The sequence below is a fragment of the Canis lupus genome, chromosome 7, assembly GCF_003254725.2.
Source record: "Canis lupus dingo isolate Sandy chromosome 7, ASM325472v2, whole genome shotgun sequence".
NCBI lineage: Eukaryota > Metazoa > Chordata > Mammalia > Carnivora > Canidae > Canis > Canis lupus.
In genome coordinates, this window is record NC_064249.1 from 54,321,791 (window position 1) to 54,342,962 (window position 21,172).

The window sequence follows — 21,172 nt, forward strand, 5'->3', positions numbered from 1 at the left end:
AAGACAAAAATGGCAACAGGCCTCTAGATAAAGATATTGGCAGAGTTACAATTAAAATACTCCATTCCCTTAATGTTCAATTAAAACTGAGACATAGGGATCCCTGGGTGGCGCAGCGGTTTAGCGCCTGCCTTTGGCCCAGGGCGCGATCCTGGAGACCCGGGATTGAATCCCACGTCGGGCTCCTGGTGCATGGAGCCTGCTTCTCCCTCTGCCTGTGTCTCTGCCTCTCTCTCTCTCTCTCTCTCTGTATGACTATCATAAATAAATAAAAATTTTAAAAAAAATAAATAAAACTGAGACATAGGGCAGCCTGGGTGGCTCAGTGGTTTAGCACCGCCTTTGGTCTGGGGCATGATCCTGGAGACCCAGGATCAAGTCCCACATCGGGCTCCATGCATGGAGCCTGCTTCTCTCTCTGCATGTGTCTCTGCACCTCTCTCTCTCTCTCTGTTTTTCATGAATAAACCAATAAATAAAATTTAAAAAACAGACATAAAGTAACAGAGTACACAACATTATAATGCTTCCAAAAGAATTCATCATCCAAAAAAAAAAAAAAAAGAATTCATCATCCAATCTATAATATTCAAATAGCAAGAAGGTATTTTCCATTGAATCATTTAATGTATTCCTATAGTACAGCTAAAGAGACTAATACACGTTAACAGTTATCATTAAAATGTAAATATGAAAACATCCGCATACAACTCTCCCTCTATACTTCCTTCTGCCCCTCTGGTGCCAACCCAATAAGTTCTGACATTTCTCAGAGACAGCTTAACAATCTCATGTCCAAGATGCTTCTTTCTTATCAGTGATAACAAAAAGAAACTTATAAATTGGTTCATTCACTAGCTGTACATTTTATCATACATTGTCACCTCAGGACATCCAAAAAGCTTAGATATTACAAAACAATGAACCTAGTCCACAACAAACATGGGTACTTCATAAAAACATATAGACCTATGGCTACAACCTAAAACTGTCTTCTAGATGTGGAGATACTAGCAAAAAGCCCTTCCCTTCACCCCTCCTCTGCTCCCTCCACCATATTAACGACTAAGTATAGGACTACATCTAGCTGTAAGAGGTGGATTAACAGACACTCTCAGAATGGTCCTTCCTAAAAACTAACAAAAGGACATTTATAGAGGAATTATTTTACTAGCTCTACTATTAAACAGAATTTTAGTCTAAAAATTCAAGGGCACAGAACCCTTCTCTCCTCACTTCTTCCCTGCCCTGTCCCCAAGTGAACAGTCAGCACACTCTCCAAGACATCGGTTTAACAATTCCATTTCCAAAATAACAACCATTCCTGTAAATTAACAATACTTAAAGGGTGTTGTTACTTTAACTCTCTACTCCTAACACGTTGTTCACTTTCAAACATCCAGAAGACTAGATGTTTCAAGTAAGTATTTAAAATTTGCCCACTACATACATAGTAGCACTGAAAGAACATTGTGGCCTAGAACCCTTCCTCTTCTCATCTGTATCAACCTAGTGAAAAGTATAAGCATCTGTAATGCTTAGAGGGGATTTAACAATTTCACTTCTAGTTTTCAGAACAGTCTTTCCTATGAATTTAAACACAAAGTGTACACAATGGGGCAGCCCCAGTGGCGCAGCGGTTTAGCGCTGCCTGCAGCCTGGGGCGTGGTCCTGGAGACCCTGGATTGAGTCCCACATCAGGCTTCCCTCTGCCTGTGTCTCTGTCTCTGTGTCTCTCTCCCCCTCTCCGTGTGTGTCTCTCATTAATAAATAAATAAAATCTAAAAAAAAAAAAAAGAGAGAGATGAATTAAAAAAAAAAACAAAGTGTACACAATGTATTTTTTTTTTTTTACTACTTTTGTCATAAACTGGCAACCTCTTTAACATCTAGAAAGACTAGATATTGTAAGTTAGGACTCATTTGTCCTTTATATACATAGCTAAGTAAAACAAAATGCAGACATACAGGAAAATGGTTAATCCCACCTCACTATAAACATACTGGTATAAAGCCCTTTGTGCTTTCTTCTTCCTCCCTGAACCAGCACAGATATCATATAATGTGTACTGCTCTGGGAGGTGGTTTGATCACTTTGATCATACCATTTTCAAAAGACAATATTTCATATGAATTTTAACAAAAGGATTATCTGCAAAATGTGTTATTTTACTACCCCTACTTTTAACATACTTTGTGCACTTCTAAACATCTAGAAAGGATAGATGTTTCAAATAAGGACTTAAGTTTGTCCACTATATACACAGTAGTGTTGAATAAACTACACACGTGTAACAATGGGTTATATCTGAAAGTGTCTTCTGCATAGGAACATTCTATCTAGTCTAGAACCCTTCATTTCTCACAACTTCTCTCCACGCCAAACCAGAGGGTGAGTAGACAGGCACATGTCACTGAGATGTGACTACAATGTTATCTCTAAAAGTCCTTTTCAGAGGACAGTCTTTAGATGAATTTTACACAAAGTGTACAAAATGTGTTAGTTTACTAACTACTTTTGTCATACATTGGCAACCTCTTAAATATCTAGAAACTAGATATTATAAAATTAGGACCTATTTTTCCAGTATATATACAATATATACAGTCAAGTTAAATGCACATAACATAGCACAATGGATAAGCTGAAATCTCCTAGCACACACTAGCAAAAAATCTTTTGCAATTCCTTCCCTCCCACCTCCCTCAAACCACTGAACAAGTGTACTGTTCAGAGAGGTGGTTTAGCAATTCTATTTCCATAGATAATATTTCCCATCAGTCTTTAAAAGCTATTTTCAAGAAGCATTACTCTACTTCTAAGTACATCAAGTATTTCTAAATATCTTAGAAAGACTAGATATTTCACATAAGAACTAGCTTGTCCACTATGTACACAGCACTGTTAAGTAGAATTGCACACACCTAACAACGGGTACAATCTGAGGTATCTTCTAAATATGACCACCATTTTGGCCTAAACTATTCCCTCCCTCACTTCTTTCTCTCCCCCACTAATCCAGTAGACAAGTACAGACATGTGTAATGCTTAAAGGTGGTTGAACAAATTCATATCCAAAAGTTATTTACAGAAGAAAAGCTTTCCTTTGAATTTCAACACAACGTGTACAGAATGTGCTAATTTTACTACTTTATCATACGTTGGCAACCTCTTTTAACATCCAGAGACTAGACGTTGCAAAATTAGGACTCATTTGTCTATTATATACACTATATACACAGCAAAACAAAATGCACAGAACATACAAAAAATGGCTTTGTCTGAAAATGTCCAAGTATGAACACACTAGCATATTACCTTTTGCAATTCTTTCCCTCCTCCTCCAAACCACTGAACCACCTCCTCCAAACCACTGAATATACACGACAGCATATACTGTCAGAGGTGGTTTAACAATTCCACTCCCAAGAGTTATTTCCTATGAATTTTGGCAAAAAGATATTTACAGAGTGCTGTTTTACTACCTCTACATTTAACATACGTTGGGCACTTCTAAACATCTAGACAGACTAGATGTTTTAAATAAGGACTTAATTTGTCCACTATATACATAGCAGTCTTGAATAAACTGCACACATGTAACAGTTATAATCTGAAAGTGTCTTCAAAATAAGAACATTCTAGCCTAAGACTAACTTCTCTTCCCTTCTTCCTCCACAAACCCAGTGGGCTATAATGCTCCAATTTTCAGAAGACAATCTAAGAATTTTAACACAAAATGTACAAAACATATTAGTTTACTAACTCTATTTTTGTCATACACTGGCAATCTCTTTAACATCTAGAAAGACTAGATGTTGAAAATTAGGACTCATTTGTCCAGTATATACACTATATACACAGTTAAGTAAAACAAAATGCAGGAACATAAAGGACAATGGTTAATCTTCCCTCACCATAAACACACTGGCAGAGCTCTTTGCACTTCCTTCTCCTCCCTCCTCCTTTGAACCAGTGCACAAACACAATGCATACTGTTCAAAGAGGTGGTTTGGCCATTCCCCCCAAATTAAACAGCATTTCCTATGAGTGTCAACGAAGATATTTACAAAATGTATTTTTACTACCTCTATTTTTAACGTGTATCAGGCACTTCAGAACATCTAGAAAGACTAGATATTTGACAAAGGTACTTAGCATTGTCAACTATATACATAGTAGTTGAGGAATAAAATGCACACACAAAACAATGGTTATAATGTGAAAATGTCTTCTAAGTATGACCAGTCTGGCACAGAACCTTCTTTTCTTCCTCCTCAAGGTCTACTTCATGTCCTCTTACCCACTGCACAAATGTGAACGTGTGTCGCTCCTGACGTCGCTTCTAGAAGTGATCTAACAATTCCATTTCAAAAAGACATTTCTTTTCTATGATTTAAAAAACAAACAGGCATTTACAAGACGTATGATTTTCTAACTACTTTATTATATGTCGGCCACCTCTTTACATCTAGAAGGCCTAGATGTGGCAAAAGTCTTCTTCTGAAAAGGTTGGGGGGTAAGTTGAGAGCAGCTTTTTCATGTTATATACACAGGCCTTCCATGAACGGCCAGTAAATCTTCCCCAAGGGTGGTCTTCCTATTGGCCAAATGCGGTAGGTAACTCCCATTTCGATCTTCCCACAGCAGTGTCTGGTAGAAGGAAGACCAACCGCCCTCACCGTCAAGGGTGGCACCGCCGTGGACCGGGGCGGGGGGTGAGGCTCACGACTGCTTCAAAGTCTGGGCCTGGCAGGTGGGCCCCCGCGGCGAGGGCCCTGGGTCTCTGCAGGTCTGAGCTGCTGACCCCTCCCTGGGCCCCCAGTTCACCCACCGGCCTCAGGGGCTGCCGGCCGCCCTGCGCTTCTCACTCGTTCTCTCATAAAAACAGAAGCTTATACTCTTGCCTCAAACAAACAAACAAACAAACAAACCAAGACACAATATGTGAAACAACAGGTTTAAAGATATTGGACATTTGACAATAATAAACATTAACCTGAGAGAACAAAATACTGTGAGCTCTGGTTGCCCAGCTTACTGCCTTAAGAGTTTCTAGGCTGCAGTACAGAGCGAGGGAACCCAGGCAGAAACTAACAGCCTTCCTGAGTCAAGGAGTCACAGCTGACAGTCATCGGGAGAGCGAGGTGGCTGGAGTGCTTAGGACAGAGAGAGAATTCTAGAGATCTGAGATGGTCAGTCTTGAGTATTTAGCAGAGAAGTATTCACCGGCACAGGAGGAGAGGAACTGCCTAAGACTAAGGGAACAAAACTATCTGACAGAATTGAAGAACAGGGGCTGGCACTGACACCAAGCTGGGAACAGTGCCTGTTCCCACCAGCCAGCCTGGAAAAACTCATAATTCACAGAACATTGAATAGAACACTCAGAAAAACCTTGCCTCAGTAATGGCAAATAATAAGCCCTAGACTAAAGTACTACTCTGGACCCACCGGAATCATAAAAATAAGACTTGAAAGGAATTTGACTTTTTCTAAGAAATTTAACTACATCCCAGAACAAACTTTATGACTATTAACAGTACAACAACAACAAAAATATCCAGCACTCAGCAAGGTAAAATTCACAATGTCTGGTGTTAAAACAAAGGTCACTAGGCAATGAAAAGAAGCAGGAAAATACAATTCACAATAAGAAAAACAATAAATTGAAGCCAACCAACCAACAGCTGTCACCTTTGTTAGAATAAGCAAAGATCTTAAAACAATTATTATTATAACTGTATTTTCTATGTTCAAAATTTTAAATAGAAATGTAAGATCTATGTTTTTAAAAAGCACCTAAATCAAACTTCTAGAAACAAAGACTATAAGGTCTGAAATGAAAATGCACTGGATGGTATTGATGGCAGATTAGACTTGGCAGAAGAAAAGAAGGAGAAAAGAAAAATAACCTGGTGAACTGCAGCACAACTTCAATCAGGCTAACACATATATAAATGTAGTCTTCATAGGAGAGAAGGCAGGAGGAGATCAAAAATATTTGATTTCATGGCTGAAAATTTTCCTACTTTTTTGCAAACAATAACTCCAAAGATCCAAGGAATTCAATGAACCCTAAGCCTAAGAAACATGAAGAAAACTACACCAAATAACAAAATAATTTTAAAAAACAGTGATGAGAAACTCTTAAGCTGGGGCAGGAGGTCAGGGGAGTTACATACATACAAAGGTAAGAATAACAGACTTCTCATTGGAAACAATGTAAGCAAGAAGATATGGAGCAATATGCTCAAAGCACAGAAAGAAGAAAATTGTCTACCTTAAATCCTACACCCAATGAAAATATCTTTTAAAAAACAAAGGCAAGGAGTGCCTGTGTGGCTCAGTTGATTAAGGGTCTGCCTTCAGCTCAGGTTGTGATCCCAGGGTCCTGGGATTGAGCCCCACATCTGGCTCTCTTGCTCAGCAGGGAGCCTCTTCTCTCCCCCACTCCTGCTCTGTCTCATTATCTCTGTCTCTCTCAAATAAATAAATAAAATCTTTAAAAAAAACTAAGGCAAAATAAGGATGTTTTCGGACATACAAAAGCTAAAGAATTTATCATCATCAGAACTGCACTACAAAAAAATGTTAGAGGATATCCTGCCAGCAAATGGGAAACCATGTCAGAAATAAATTTGAATCTACACAAAGAAATGAAAAGCACCAGAAATGGTAAATACAAGGGTAAATATGCATATTTTTTCTTATTATTTAAGTCTCTTTAAAAATAAACGGTGGCTTAACAAAGGCAATAACATCTCATTGTAGGGTTTATAACAAATGTATAAAATGGATGAAACAAATTCCAGGAGGGGAGAAATATAAGGAAAGTATAAGTATCTAATACTATAATTGAAGTGATACATCACTTGGGGATAGATTGTAGTAGGTTAAAGATGCATAATACAGGGATCCCTAGGTGGCTCAGCAGTTTAACGCCTGCCTTTGACACATGGCGCGATCCTGGAGTCCTGGGATCGAGTCCCACGTCGGGCTCCCTGCATGGAGCCTGCTTCTCCCTCCTCCTGTGTCTCTGCCTCTCTCTCTGTGTCTAAAATAAATAAATAAATAAATAAATAAATAAATAAATAAATAAGCATAATATAAACCCTAAAGTAACTACTAGATATTAGAGAGGATTTATGAAGTTGAAGATACAAAAATAGAAACTATCCAAAATAAGACACAGAGAGAACAAAGAGTAAAATAAATGAACAGAGCATCACTGAACTGTGGGATGACTACAAGTGATCAAGTATATATACAACTGGAGCCCCTAAAGAATAGAGAACAGGGGGATCCCTGGGTGGCTCAGCGGTTTAGCGCCACCTTCAGCCCAGGGTGTGATCCTGGAGACCCGGGATCGAGTCCCATATCAGGCTCCCTGCATGGACCTGCTTCTTCCTCTGCCTGTGTCTCAGCCTCTCTCTCTGTGTGTGTCTCTCATGAATAAATAAATAAAATCTTAAGAAAAAAAAAAAGAGTAGAGAACAAAGGGAATGGGCGAGAAAAAAAGTCTATGAAAAATGATGGCCAAAAGTTTCCTAAATTTGATGAAAATTATAGACCCTCAGTTCTAAGAAACTCAATGGAACGCAAGTACAATAAAAGAGGAGGAAGAGAAAGAAAAGGCAGAAGAAAAAGAAAGGGAAAACAATAAGAAGATTATTATACCAAGGTATATCATAATAAAAATTTTGAAATTTTCAAATGATAAAAGGAAAATCTTAAAAGTAGCTGGAAGGGAAAATAACAGACACATTACATAGAAAAAAAAAGAGTGACAGCAGATTTCTCATTGGAGAAAAACCATGTTAGAAGACAGCATAGCAACATCTGTAAAGTATTGGCTGGGAAGGGGGCGGAATCTGTCAACCTCAAATTATTTACTCAGCAAAAATACCTCTCAAAAACGAAGGCAAAATAAAACCTTTTCCAGACAAACAAACCAAAAAAAATCCTTTACCAGTGACTTGTTCTTAAGAAATATTCAAGGAAGTCCTTTAGGCAGAAGGACAATGATACCAGATAGAAAACAGAATTTACTCAAAGAAATGAAGAACAGAAACAGTAACTGACTGGGTAAATATAAGGAACTTTTAAATTTTATAAATCACATTATAAGGTAATTGATTGCTCAAGCAAAAATGCAACATCCATTCCTGGTTGAAAAAAAAAAAAAACTCTTAGCAAACTAAGAATACAAGAGAAATTCCTTAACTTGATAAAGGAAATCTACAAAAGACTTAGAGCTTTAACATCATACTTAATGGTGAAAGACTATGCTTTTCTTCTACAATCAGAAACAGGACAAGGGCATCCAACATTGTACAGGAGCTTCTAGCCAGAGCAATAAGGAAGAAAAAGAAAAGAATCCAAAATAAATTGCATCTCTCTATATAGGTTTTTGGTGCAATTGTAATGGAATTATTTTCTTAATTTCTCTTTCTGCTACTTCCTAATAGTATATAGAAATGCAATGGATTTGTGAATATTGATTTTGTATCTTGTGACCTTACTGAATTCATTTATCAGTCCTAGCAGTTTTTGGTGGAGTCTTTAGGGTTTTCTCTTTATAGTATCAGTCATCTGCAAATAGTGAAAATTTTACCACTTCCATACCAATTTGAATGCCTTTTATTTCTTTTTCTTGTCTCAGTTTTTTTTTAAAGATTTTATTCATTCGTGAGACACACACACACACAGAGAGAGAGACACACACACAAAGACAAAGACATAGGCAGAGGGAGAAGCAGGCTCCTTGCAGGGAGCCTGATGTCAGACTCAAACCCAGGACCCTGGGATCATGACCCGAGCCAGAGGCAGACGCTCAATCACTGAGACACCCAGTTGCCCCTCTTGTCTGATTTCTATGGCTAGAACTTCCAGTACAATGTTGAATATAAGTGGTGAGAGTGGACATCCTTGCCTTGTTCCTGATCTTAGGGGAAAAGCTCTCTGTTTTTCACCATTGAGTATGATGTTTGCTGTGGATTTTTCATATATGGCCTTATATTATGTTGAGGTATGTTCCCTCTAAGCCTGTCCTCAGTGACCTAGAGGACAACCTCAGGGTTGTAAGTTCAAGGCCCATGTTGGGTATAGAGATCACTTAAAAATAAAACTTAAAAAAAAAAAAAGATGTTACACATGAAAAAACTCCAGAAAGATTTATATAAGTGTACATGGATATAATAATAATACTTTAAGAATTTGGTTCTTCCAAAATTAAACGATAAATTAAATGCAATCCCTATTAAAATTTCAGCAAGAGTTTTGAAAAAAAATTGACAAACTTATTCTAAAATTTAACAGAAGAATAAAGGTTATCAAATAGTCAATTTGATCATGAAAAGCAAAGGAAGGCAAATTATGAAGACATACTATGAAGGTAAGGTATTAAACCAGTGGATACTTGCATGGGAACAGGCAAAAGGACCATTGTATAGAACAGACGACTAACAAACAGATGTAGGTATTATTGGACCTGGTAAATAACCTTTTAAAAAAATGCTTTCATACTCTGCCAGAAAAAGAAGGCACTGTTTAACGAAATGAGTTGGGAAAAGTGGTTCATTACATGCACAAAAACAAAGAAAGTTCTTTAATCTCAGCTTAGGTCATGATTTTGGGGTCCTGGGAGCAAGCCCTATGTAGGGCTCCCCACTCAGCAGGGAGTCAGCCTCTTCTCTCTCTCTTCCTCTGCCCCTCCCTCTGCTTATGCACTCTCTCACCCTCTCAGATAAATAAATATTTTATTTTTTAAAGATTTTATTTAATCATAAGAGAGACAGAGCGACAGAGGAAGAGACATTAGGCAGGGGGAGAAGCAGGCTCCCCACAAGGAGCCCGACATGGGACTCGATTCCAAACTCCAGGATCACAGCCCCACTGAGCCACACAGGTGTCCCTTAATTTTCTTTTTCTTTTTTTTTTTTTTAAGGAAAATAAAACATTTTTTAAAAGAGCACATTTCCATCATCTCACAAAGTTCTGGATAGTGCTGCTTTAAAATATATATGGAAATCTTGCAGAACACAAAAAAAGATAGGGTACCTAATTAGAAAACTGACAAGGATATAAATAAGGCAAACCTATATAGCTAATAAGTATGTGAAGAAAAGCTCAACCTCCATAATGAAAGAATGAGGCATCATTTATACTCATTTGATGCACTAAAATTTGGAAGTTGGGTAATATCAAACATTTGCAAACTTGTAGGAAATGGAACCTTCACACTTTGATGGTGAGAGGAAAGACTGGTGCAATTATTCTCAAGAGCAATCTGACACTATCTAATGAATTAAATGTCTACATAGATCTGTGACCCTGAAAGCCCCTTGTGTATACCTGCTTGGAAAGCTATACATTGCACACAGCAATTAGAAGCAGAACACTATATCAAATGTAGAGTGGAAATTTAAAATCAGCAAAAGGGCCACAAGTTAAAGCTGAGGAATCTTTCTTTCCCTTCAGCTTTATTGAGATCAATTGACACTGAATATGTGTAAGTTTAAGGTGTACAAAGTGTTGATTTGATACATTTACATGTCACAAAATGATGACCACCATAAGTATTAGCTACCACCTTCATCCATCACATTGTTAGCGTTTTTTTTTTTTCTGTGAGCACATTGAGGATCCACTATCTTAGCAACATTCAAGTACATGATACAGTATCAAAAGCTATAATCACCACACAGTTCATTAGATCCCCAAATTTGTTAATCTTATAACTGGAAGTTTGTTCCTTTTATCCAGTAGCTCCCTACTTCCCCCATCCTCCAACCATCACTGGTAACTAACACTCTACTCTGTTCCTGAGTTTGATTTTTTTAGATTCTACATATGTGATATCATACAGTATTTGTCTTTCTCTGATTTGTTTCACTTAGCGTAATGTTCTCAAGATTGAGCCAAGCTGTCAAAAATGGCAGAATTTCCTTCTTTCTCATGACTGAATGACATTCCATTGTGCATGCATCTGTGTATATTCCTATATCCATACCTATCACTTCTTTATTCATTCATGTGGTGATGGACACTTAAGTTGTTTCCATATCTTGGATATTGTGAGTAATGCTGCAATGAACATGAGAGTGCAGATATCTGTACAAGATCCTGATTTTAATTCCTTTGGATACATACCCAGAAGTGAGATTGCAGGGTCATATGGTATCCTATCAGAGTTGGACTCTGGAGGAGGGGGATAAATAGGAGTGGCACTGAGAGGTGAGGAAAACACAATTAAAGCAAGATGGGGCTCCTGTTGACTGATTAAGACAGTTATGGGCATATAAGGAGTATTTCTGCCCTTATATAGAGAGAAAGGGAAAGGCTAGGACTGAAAGTATGATGTTTAGAAAGAGAGATAATTCAAAAGGTCACCCATATGGAAACAACCTTGAAGGGGAACTCCTTTATTTCCCTTCACTCCCTGTCTCACTTTAGCTCCAGACAAACAAATTAAAGAGGAAATAAAATTCTTTGCAATTGGATTCTTTAAAAATGATAATAATATTTCCTCTCAAGGGAATGAAAGTATAGTACAGACTGAAGCTGGTACTTATCTAAATTTAATTTCACTCATAGTAAAGTAACAAGACACAGTATAATTTATACCTACTGGGTAGTATCAGGAAAATGTGAAAAAGACTTTTAGTAGTAGTATCCTACCAAGAAACAAGGCAGGATGCCACAAAAAAACAGTGGCAGACTCAATTTCCATCCTGTCCCTATAGTAATGTGAGCTGTCCTTTTTTGCCTGAGATCCAGTCTCTTCAAAACCATTGTTCATCTTTCTTTGTTTGTTTTTTTTTCAGGTAGGAGGGCAAATGCAGTCTCTTGCTACTCTACCTTGGCAAGGAGCAGAATTCTGCCCTTTTATTGAAGATTTTATTTATTTATTTATTTGAGACAGAGAGAGAGAGAGAGAGAGATGAGGGAGAGGGAGAAGCAGACTCCCTTCTGAGCAGAGAGCCTGTCACGGGGCTTGATCCCAGGACTCTAGGATCATGACCTAAGCCCAGTGCAGATGCTTCACTAACTGAGCCACCCAGGTACCCTGAATTCTGCCCCTTTAAAAGACAATTTATGTACTTTATCAGTTAAACTCATTCTATTCAATTTAAATTTCAATTAAGTTTCATTTTCATTTTTTTGAGGTATGATGTCATTCGATCACATTTTTACCAAGATATTCACCATTCTGAAATCATTCTCTGGTAACTTATATTGTAATAAAATAAGTGCACTTCTTCCAAGTTAACCTCCTTTGCCTATAACTAGCAAGTGCCAGACTCTACACTATCTTTTTTCCCAGGAGCTGGGGGAAACTACATGTATTTGACTAGGTGTCTCTGGTCATCAGATACTCCCTGATTGTAGATTGCCTCTTTTCTAAAATTGGGTTCATTCCCCTAGAATATCAGAGAACACCTGGTCTCTAGGCAAGACTCTTCAGAGCTTTAAAGGTTTGATATTTGTTTTTAAATCCAACATAGCTTTTAGGTGTTGGTAGACTTTCAGAAGGAATTTTCATTACATGAAGATTTTTTAGTTTCTTTCTCCTCTTTTCTTGTAATTCAATTATTTATTTATTTAGATTATTTATTCTTCTGCCATCTACCTGTAGTGCTTCCAAATAATATAGATGCTGTGCACTCCCCACCCCAGACTGTCCTAGAGTGGAACTTTGGCTAAGAACCACTGGTGCTGTGTGATATACATACAATTAAGTGCTATCACAGGCTTATCAGAGGTGTCAACGCTTATCATGCTGTCAGCGTCCCTACCTATGACTGCCTACGTACCATCTTGGCCTTAACATACTAGAACCAGGGAACATTTAAACATAAAGTAGGCTTTTTGTCAAACCTCGCCCATCATAAAAACACCTGTCCCACAGGTATTGCCCCATTTCTCCCCACCCTTTCTCAGCCAGAGTTGTTGAAAGAACTGTCCACACTTGTCTCTTCCATTTCCTCATACCTAGCCTGATTGCAATCTGGCTTCTATACCTTACCGCCAGGCTTCCTGTGCATCTCTCACAGGCTCCGGCAATTGCCCTGTAGGTCTTGTCCTGCTTGCATGGACATTGTCTAACCCTGCAGACCCATATCCTTCTCTTCCCCTGCTTCTCCATCACCTCTCCACTCTCCTTCTGCCCCTCTTTGTGTTCCCTCCCTGTTTTGCTGATGGTCCTGGAGGCTTTTCCCCAGCCCCTTCTTTTCTTCCAGGAAAACCCAGAGGGCTCCTGTGGCTTTGATGACCTCAACCTCAATGGAGGGTTGGGGGTGAAGCATGAAGACTGTAGACCAGGGGCATGTGCCAGGCCTTGGACTACCCTGAGCAGACTGCTAGGGAAGACAATTAAGTAAACTGGAAGAGAGTATAGATGCTAATGACATGGGTGCTAATTCAGGTGTGGCACCTATATACTGACAAGTATCACTGTGGATCCAGAATAGGGCACTCCCATGGACAAATTAATAACAGATGTTACATTTAACATGGAAGCACAGAGCAATATATCAACCTAGAATGCTGAAAAAGGCTTAATTGTCTCAAAGGGCTAAGAGAAGTGTTATTTATATGTTGACACTCCTCTTCCTGGGAGGAAAGAGCCATTCAGATGTGTCGTTCCAGTTTACTTTATACATGAATACGTGGTACAGAGAAATGACATGGCTGCTGGTTCAAACACTGGGACCTATTAAACATGATTGTGTCTAATTGCCAGCCTCTGCCATCCATCAGCCATGAAGAGCCACTTGAAGAGCACTAATATGGTACCTTTTAATTATTTGCACTAGACAATTAATTCTCTACCCCAAATGAAGGAGGGAAGGCAAAGGGCTGAAGGAATAGACTCCAGGACATCCCTGCCTCATTCTCCCTGCAGCATGTCCTAAGAGCCCTTGGAGGGTGTCAGTGATGGTGGGAGGGAATAAGGTCAGTTTATCCTAAATTGAGACTGCATAATGGCCCAGACCCTGCTCAGCTAGGGCTGCGTGTGCATGTATGTGTGTGTTGTGAAAGGACTAGAGCTTAATAATTGGATATTATACTATAGCATTCCAGTCACTGTAACCATCCAGATCCATTTCCAGTCTATATCTCTCCCCTGAAGTGGAGCTCCCTAAATGTTCATACCCAGAAGACTTGATCACATGCGACTCTCCTGGCTGATTTCTACTTACCCCCTTATTATGCAGCGACTTTAGCACCTGACTCACTAAGCCTGTCCTTTCCACCTTTCTGCTGTCAACTCCATACCATGGATGAGCCATCACACTCTGGATTCTCAGTCCTTCATTATCTCTACAACCATCACCTCCTTCTCCCTCCATAATGACTTAGCTACCAATGTTCACATTCTAACCCCAGACCTTATTCTCACAAGTGAATGTACTACCTTCAAAAGCCTGCTTGGCAGACTGTTGTTCTGGCATGTGATTCCCACTCTCTGCAGAATCTCAGCTCCGACACTTGGATCCATAGGGCACAGTCTGCAGGGCCAATGTTTCATTTTCTTCCTCAACTAGCTTAGACAGTCTGTGGTCCAGGCTGTAGGTGTCCTTCTGTCTAAAATGAGTCTCTTGTAGACAGCAATTAGATGGGTCCTGCTTTTTTATCCAGTCTGAAACCCTGCGCCTTTTGATGGGGTCATTAAGCCCGTTCACATTCAGAGTTACTATTGAGAGATATGAGTTTAGTGTCATCATGATAACTATTCAGTCCTTGTTTTTGTGGATTGTTCCACTGAACTTCTTCTTAAAGGGGAATTTTAAGAGTCCCCCTTAAAATTTCTTGCAGAGCTGGTTTGGAGGTCACATATTCTTTCAGTTGCTGCCTGTCTTGGAAGCTCTTTATCTCTCCTTCCATTTTGAATGAGAGCCTTGCTGGATAAAGTATTCTTGGTTGCATGTTCTTCTCATTTAGGACCCTGAATATATCCTGCCAGCCCTTTCTGGCCTGCCAGGTCTCTGTGGAGAGGTCTGCTGTTACCCTAATACTCCTCCCCATAAAAGTCAGGGATTTCTTGTCTCTTGCTGCTTTAAGGATCTTCCCTTTATCTTTGGAATTTGCAAGCTTCACTATTAAATGTCAAGGTGTTGAACGGTTTTTTTTTTTTTTTTTTTTGTGTGTGTGTGTGTGTGTTGAACGGTTTTTATTGATTTTAGGGGGGGATCTCTCTATTTCCTGGATCTGAATGCCTGTTTCCCTTCCCAGATTAGGAAAGTTTTCAGCTAGAATTTGTTCAAATACATATTCTGGCCCTCTGTCCCTTTCGGCGCCCTCGGGAACACCAATTAAACGTAGGTTTTTCTTCCTCAGGCTGTCGTTTATTTCCCTTTATCTTCATGGTCTTTTAATTGTTTGTCTCTTTTTTCCTCAGTTTCCCTCTTTGCTATCAACTTGTCTTCTATGTCACTCACTCGTTCTTCCACCTCGTTAACCCTCGTCGTTAGGACTTCTAGTTTGGATTGCATCTCATTCAATTGATTTTTAATTTCTGCCTGATTAGCTCTAAATTCTGCAGTCATGAAGTCTCTTGAGTCCTTTATGCTTTTTTCTAGAGCCACCAGTAGCTGTATAATAGTGCTTCTGAATTGGCTTTCTGACATTGAATTGTAATCCAGATTTTGTAACTCTGTGGGAGAGAGGACTGTTTCTGATTCTTTCTTTTGAGGTGAGGTTTTCCTTCTAGTTATTTTGCTCAGTGCAGAGTGGCCAAAAGCAAGTTGTATTGGGAAAAGGAGAAAAAGAGAGGAGAGAAAGAAGGAAAGAAAAGAGAAAGAGGAAAAAAAAAAGGAAGAAAAAAACGAAAAAAAGAGGAAAAAGAGAAAGAAAAAGAAAGAAAGGGAAAAAAAGGAGGGTGGGGGAAGGAAACAAATCAAAAAGCAAAACAAAACAAAACAAAACAACAACAACAACAACAAAAAGAACCACGGGGGCGTATCTTCTGATTCTGTGTACTTTAAGTCCCTTGACTTCCCCTGGAACTGGTCCGTCTCGCTGGTCTTCTGGGGGAGGGGCCTGTTGTGCTGATTTTCAGGTGTTAGCACTTGGGGGAGCTGCTCTGCCCCTGCCTGGTGCAGGGCTCAGCGGGGGTTGTTTACCCCGTGAGGCCGCAGGAGGAACAGCCCCAGTGGCGGGGCAGCTCTGGAAACCTGGATTCAGCTCCGGCAGGAACTCCGTCTGCAGGGCCTGGAGGCTCCGGGCGGGGCCGCTGATCTGCTCAGCTGGGGCAGGAGCGTCTTCGCTGTCCTGGGGCCTCCCGGCCTCTGCCTGTCCCGGGAGGAGGCCGGATCCTGGGCTGTGTCCCGGCGCCCAGTGCTCCGGGGCCTGTGCTGGTGGATTCGCGCTCCCGCCCCGCAGCCCCCTCTGCACGGAGCCTCTTCCTCCGCCCGAGCCCCTCGGAGCTGCTCCGGGTCCCGCCTGCGCGCTGCAGCCCTTAGGGAGCTCGGCGCACTCTCCCGGGGCGCAGGTGTCTGTTAGTGTCCCAGGGAGCCCGAGGGCATCCCCGCCCTCCTGGGTCCTGCTCCCAACTCCCTGGGAGCCCCTTTCCGCCCGGGAAGGTTGGTGCAGCTCCTGTGTCTCCGGGACGGGGCTCTCCTGTCCTGGGGACACTCGCCCCGGCCTCAGCCCGGCTCCTCGCGGGGCCCTCCCCCTTGGAGGCCTTTGTTTCTTTATTTCTTTTTCCCCCGTCTTCCTACCTTGATAGAAGCGCGAACTCTTCTCACTGTTGCATTCCAGGTGTTCTCTCTTTAATTCTCAGGCCGAATTCATAGATTTTCAGGATAATCTGAAGGTTTTCTAGGTAACTTGGTGGGGACAGGTGATTTGGGGACCCTACTCTTCCCCATCTTGCCCCTCCTCCCCCGACAATCTGTGGTCCAGCACATCACCCCTTGCCTTCTGATATTCTTAATCACCTTGCAGCTGTTCTCTACCCCAGTGCCAGTTAACCAGAACCACTCAGACATCAGACCTGCGGAACTGGCACCAGAGACAGGGATGTCATAGCCAGGAAGATTCTTTCACAAATCTCAAATGAGCACCAGCTCTGCCAGCCAGGGTTACCACACTCCTTCAACAAGTTCACATCCCCTTCTTCTGAACAGTCTATTTCACACCTTCCCCTTTCTCTTCTACTTCCCCCAATCCCATCTCCAGCTTTGCTAAGATCCAGTGGTGTTTTGTTTTGTTTTGTTTTAGATTTTATTTATTTGGGGAGGAGGAAGAGAGCACATGCATGAGTAGGGGGGAGAGGGAGAAGCAGGCTCCCCACTGAGCAGGGATCCCAATGTGGGGCTCCATCCCAGGACCCTGGGATTATGACCTGAGCCAAAGGCAGACACCCAGTTCACTGAGCTACCCAGGTACCCCAGATCCACTGTTTCTGGGGGGAAATGAAAGGAGTGGGTCAAGAACACTCTTGGGCTCAGATCCTGCACCAAAATAAAGTCCAGAGCCACTGCCACTCCTTATGGCCACTCCATGGACTCCTAACTCTGGCATGGAACACCAGCCTGGCCTTTCTATGGAGCAAACAAATTTCATGGTGAGGGTCAGAGAGCATCACTCGTTTTCTCTATGATGGGGCTAGTTCTTCCTTGTCGCATGGAAAAACACTTGGGCAGCTCCCAAGATTTTTTGATTCCTTATGAGTAACAAAAGATCCTCTGGTCACTGTAAATCCAGTAATTAAAGTGTAGTGTTCAGAATAATGATAATTAATGTTATTTTTTTATTAGTTTCAGGGATAGAATTTAGTGATTCATCAGTTGCATATAACACCCAGAGCTCATTACATCAAGTGCTCTCCTTAACGCCCATCACCCAATTACCCCATCTCCCCACCCACCTCCCCCTTAGCAACCCTATTTGTTTCCTAGAGTTAAGAGTCTCTTATGGTTTGCCTCCCTGTTTTCATTTTATTTTTCCTTCCCTTCCCCTCTGTTCATCTATTTTGTTTCTTAAGTTCCACATATGAGTGAAATCATGTGGCATTTGTCTTTCTTTGACTTATTTCACTTAGCATAATACCCTCTAGTTCCATCCACATGGTTGCAAATAATAATAGTTAACTTTAAATTTCATGTTTGGGTTGGGGTTTTCCTCCTCTGCCATAATACTGGCAGGGGGAAAAGTTATGATACATTTCTCTTTTCTCTCCAACCTCTTTAATGATTTTCACTCCACCCATTGTCATGGTTTCTGACCCCACCCAGGGTGGAGGTGAAAGTGGGGCAGGAAAGTTCTCACACAGCTTGGAATTCTATGATGATTTGGCATCAGCCCTTCCCATGAAGCAAGTGCTTTCCTTCCTAAGGTAAGGAAGGTAATGCAGTATAGAGATCTTTTTCCAGTCACTCAAGACCCCTTCCCCAACCTTTATGTGTCTGATGGAATCTCAGACCTTACTCTGCTGTGAGGTTCTGCTCATCAGGTAGCTTTTTGGGTTGGGATGTAAAACAACCCCATGCCCAGCTTTCTCACTATTATGACCCAAACTTGGTCCTTGGAAAACACTCACACATTTCCTCTGCCCCTACAAACTATAGGAGTACAGGCCTCTCCTGTGCAGCCCCTCTGGCTTCTCCCTCTACTGCACAGGCTAGAATCAGCACCACCAGCAGCTCTTTCCAAAATCCCTTCTCATCTCCAACATTTTTTCAATCTTTTAAACCTCTTTTCTGGGCCAGAGATAGGAAGTTAGCTGGGATCACAGAACCAGTTTTTGGAAACCTCCTTTTAAGTAGTCTTAACCACACCTGGGAAAGCAGTACCTATCACTCAGCCCAAACTGGGCCAACTCTAGCTCCATTTTCAAATCCTGTCATGCTACACTGCCCGTGCAATGAACAAAGGGTTGATTCATGGCTGCTATTGTTCTAAAGGAGAAGGGAACAAAAAGCCAAAAGCAGAATTGTCTTAAAGGGGACTGGGCAACCCGATCAGTTTAACACATCAGTAAAGGTTTGGATCTTCTCTCAGGCCCAGGAAAGCTGCCCCATTGCAGGCTGTATTGAGATTTCCCTCCAGAACAGAAATAAAAACATTCATATACAACAAGTGGTTTGTCATGACAACCAATATGGCATCTTTTGGCCCATTTTCATATCTAGAAATCCAAATGTGAGCAGAAGTGGCAGTGACTCCTCTGGTTTGGTCTGTGTGTCCCATGTGTCTGGGGCTGACTCCCCAAATGGTGAAGCCACTGCACCCAGAACTGAAATAACTCACTCTTTCAAGCAGACAGGAATTTAGTGCAAAGAGCTTTATACAGAGGTGTTCCAAAGACTGGAGTGAGGTAAAAGTTGCCAGAGAAGAAAAGGAGATGAGAAAAGCTATATGGACTGAGTTATAAAACACAACCAGCACATATGGCAAGGCATATGTGACAAGATCAGAAGCCAGAGCCTGAAGGAGCCTCTGTGAGATCGTTCAGTCTTCCCTTGGCAATCCCACTTGAGTTTTACAGATGAAGAAATAACAGTAATAATAATAGCTACATATTTTAGTGTAGACATTTAGTTACCTCATTTATTTCTCAAAACATTCCTATAAGGAAATTACTACCATTGCCTTCATTTTACAGACAAGGAAACTGAAACTCTAAGAGGTAAATTCAGTTGCCCCAGGTGCCCTAGCCAGGAAGGACAGCAACAAGAGGATAACCTTTGCATTAGGACCCTGGTTTTGTGTGATTTCCATGACACTATTATATAGCACCGTGGACAAGCTCAATTAAATATATTTTCCTAGTAACATCTGAAAGGATAGTACATACCTCTTCTACTTCTCAAATTCAGAATTCAAAGCAGAGCTATGGCTTTGAAAATACATTTCAATATTCAATTGAAATGCCAAGAGTAGAGCTTGAAGAGGCCACAAAAGGAAAAACGGAAGTGTGAAAACAGTGTCAGCCAAATTCATGAGAACCTCATGGGTCCTGGGAGTTAGTCTGTTTCCAAGCCTTGGAGAGAGGTTAGCTGAGCAGGTGACAGATGTGACACGATGGGGAAGGGAGGATGACAATGCCAGTGGTGGGAGAAGAGAAGAAACCTAGAGACCAGGGAGGCTCAAGAAAGGAAGCAGGCTAAAAGAAGGGGAACAGTTGGTCAGAGGAGCTAAGAGGTCCTGCATAAGAAGGCAGCCTAGGCTTGACATGTGAGAGCAAACCTTCAGATAAGTGGGAAGAGGCCTGATGAAAACACCAGTCTCTAAGACGATAGGGCCCTAGACAAGGAAATGGCCTCTGTGAAGAGAGGGTGAAGTACACCAGAAGGCAGCCATGATGGTGTGGTGGGCAGGGCAGGGTGAGTGTGTGTGAAGCTCATGGGGCCTCGAGGGAACGTAGAACATGGCAGGTTGCAGGGAACAAAGAAGAGAGAACAGACATGACTCTGCCCAGTGTTTGCAGGCAGAGTCTTGGTGGTGAAATCTTTCATCCCCACCCCCGAGTCTTCTAGTGTACAATTTCCTGCATTCCCATTGCCATCCTGGGTCTCAGTGCTTTCACAGTTGGTATTTCCATGTTCAGTCTATCCCATCCCCACTGCCTCATCCAAATGCATCATTGACACTGCTGCCAGTGTGCCCCACCCCCACCCCACCATTCCAACCTCTCCAAAGGAACACCCCTAACTCATGATCTGTGGGACTCCTTGGGCCCATAGCATGTCCTCCAAATATATTGTTCTTTTCCCCTCTGTGATCCCACTATATTCTGTGCTTTGAATCATGCCTTCGTTGTCTGTATGTCACTTTAATAATGCCCTGAACTCAAAGATGGTTGTTTAGATGTTAACAATAGCACCTTGTCAACAATACCAAAGTGGAAGTACACTGTGGTTGGCTGGTAACAGCCAAAGGCCAGCAGTGAAACAATGGAATTGAAAATCTTATTCATCTTGTGCCCTCTTGTGGAGAAGAGGGCAAAGAACACTATATCACCACTTGGGAACCTAGGGATTTAGGTCTTTCCCTATCACCTCTTCCTTCTCTAAATGTAGTTTTAATACAGTGCTAATAAATAAAAATGAATTTAAATATATTATTCTATGTTTAATTTTAATGTACTATTATTCTATATTGAAACATAACTACAGTATATCTAAATATAGTTATAATACAATATTAATGAATCATGTT

General features: G+C 41.0%; 1 long non-coding RNA gene across 1 annotated transcript in view; it reads right to left on the minus strand.

Annotated features, from left to right (window-relative positions):
* The window catches only part of LOC125755462 (uncharacterized), a 73,837-nt gene extending 58,104 nt beyond the window's left edge, over window positions 1-15,733 (minus strand). The window contains exons 1-2 of the long non-coding RNA XR_007412085.1: window positions 14,424-15,733; window positions 6,877-7,058 (exon numbers count right to left, since the gene is read on the minus strand). This is a non-coding gene — a long non-coding RNA (uncharacterized LOC125755462). The remainder of the gene's footprint in view (window positions 1-6,876; window positions 7,059-14,423) is intronic.
* Between the last annotated feature and the right edge of the window lie 5,439 nt (window positions 15,734-21,172).